At 44.4% G+C, this 1,898-nt stretch overlaps 1 protein-coding gene and 1 pseudogene across 1 annotated transcript in view; one reads left to right on the top strand and one right to left on the bottom strand.

Moving 5' to 3' along the window:
* Fam162a (family with sequence similarity 162 member A) overlaps window positions 1–1,898 on the top strand; it is a 25,030-nt gene that overhangs the window by 15,878 nt on the left and 7,254 nt on the right. The window lies entirely within an intron of this gene.
* Window positions 1,542–1,660, bottom strand: LOC115029656 (annotated as a pseudogene).

Raw genomic sequence — 1,898 nt, 5'->3', positions numbered from 1 at the left:
GTGTGTGTGTGTGTGTGTGTGTGTGTGTGTGTAGGCTGCGAGTATACATCAGCTGTCTTTCTCAACCATTCTCACTTTATTTCTTGAGACAAGATCGCTCACTGAATCTGAAGCTCACCAATTTGCAGACTGGCTGGCCAGCAAATGCTTCTGCCTCCACAGTGCTAAGAGTCTAGGCATGCACCCTCACTCCTGGCTCTTTGTTTTGTTTTGTTTTGTTTTGTTTTTGGAAGGTCCTGGGGATTGAACTTCTATCCTCATGATTGACTGAGTCATCTCAGCCACATCAAGCTATTATGTTTAGAATGAAATATAATGAGTTTTAGGTTTGACACTGACTTCAGCCATATCTGTTCTACATACCCGAGGCTAAGTAAGCTCTCATCCCTGCCCCCACTGTGGGAAAGAGGGCAGTGCACAGCTGTAGCATAGCAGTGGTACTGTCTGCAGCTTCCTCCTGTGAGTGCCCTAGGGCATCCTCGGTGACTCTCCCTCCACAGCAGCTTATTTTTCCTCACTTATGGGACCTTCTCAGACTTCATTCAGACTTGAACAAATCTGAGATGGCCTTTGTGCCCTTTCCTCCCTAACTGATCATCTTCATAACGTTTTGTAGTAAGGCCCCTGGGTTTGAGGTTCCTCCGGACTCCTTCCCTGTCTTAACTCTGGTTCAGAGCCTATCTCCTCACTTTTCCATCAGATCTCCCTCCTGCTTGGACTTTTTGCCCAATCTACAGTCTTCCCCTCTGCTCTCTTCCATCCATTGTGAAGACTGAGATGAGCAATGCCTTCCTTGCTTCAAAGCACATCTGTGATGAATGGATGGGGTCTGTAACCCCTGCACTTGGGTGTAATGGGAATTAGCTCAACCACTTTTTACTCCTGGCAGGTTTCACTCCCAGCCCAACTGCCCTCTCGGTTAGAGAATGAAAAATACATACACCAATTATTTTTAATATGCCTTGACTAGCTCAAAGGCTAGGCAGTTCTTCTCCTTCTCGCTGCTAGCAAATACTCCCCTCTGGTACTTCTGAGCTAACATCGTTTTAAAATCTATTTTTCTTTTTAAGATTTGTTTATTTATTTATTTTGGTTTTTTGAGACAGGGTTATTGTTTGGTTTGGTTTTTTTTTTTTTGTTTGGTTGTTTTTTTGTTTGGTTGTTTTGGGGGGGTTTTTTTTTGGTTTGTTTTTTTTTTTTGGTTTGGGGTTTTTTGAGTCAGGCAGGGTTTCTCTATGTAGTCCTGGCTGTCCTGGAACTTACTCTGTAGATCAGGCTGGCCTCGAACTCAGAAATTCACCTGCCTCAGCCTCCCAAGTACTGGGATTAAAGGCACCAGCGTTAAGATTTATTTTTATTTATATGAGTACACTATAGCTGTCTTCAGACACCAGAAGAGGGCATCAGATCCCATTACAGATGATTGTGAGCCACCACGAGGTTGCTGGGAATTGACTCAGGACCTCTGGAAGAACAGTCAGCACTCTTAACCGCTGAGCCATCTCCCCAGTCCTAAAATCTATATTTAATCTCTGCCACTCAAACACAATTGAATTAAGTGGCTCATGTGGCCACTTTTCCTGATTCTCACATGGGCCTTTAGATCTGGTCTTTCTTCTTCCTTGTCATGGCGTATCTCTTCTCTCCTTTCTTCCAGTTCCTAGCCCATGCAAATCCAAAGGTCCTGCCTCAGTCTACCTACCCAGCCATTGGCCATTGGCTCTTTAATTGGGGACAAGGACCTTCACTGTTTCACTGTCGGGACACGCAGATTCCAGATTTTGGAGGCCAGATTAATTCAAAGAATTAGAACCAATCCCCAGTACTTAGGAGACAGCGTCAGGCAGATCTCTTGGGGTTGAAGGTCTTTTGTGTAATCTAAACTGATTTGCCTTTTT

The sequence above is a fragment of the Mus caroli genome, chromosome 16, assembly GCF_900094665.2.
Source record: "Mus caroli chromosome 16, CAROLI_EIJ_v1.1, whole genome shotgun sequence".
Taxonomy (NCBI): domain Eukaryota; kingdom Metazoa; phylum Chordata; class Mammalia; order Rodentia; family Muridae; genus Mus; species Mus caroli.
This window is presented reverse-complemented; position numbering and strand designations above follow the sequence as displayed.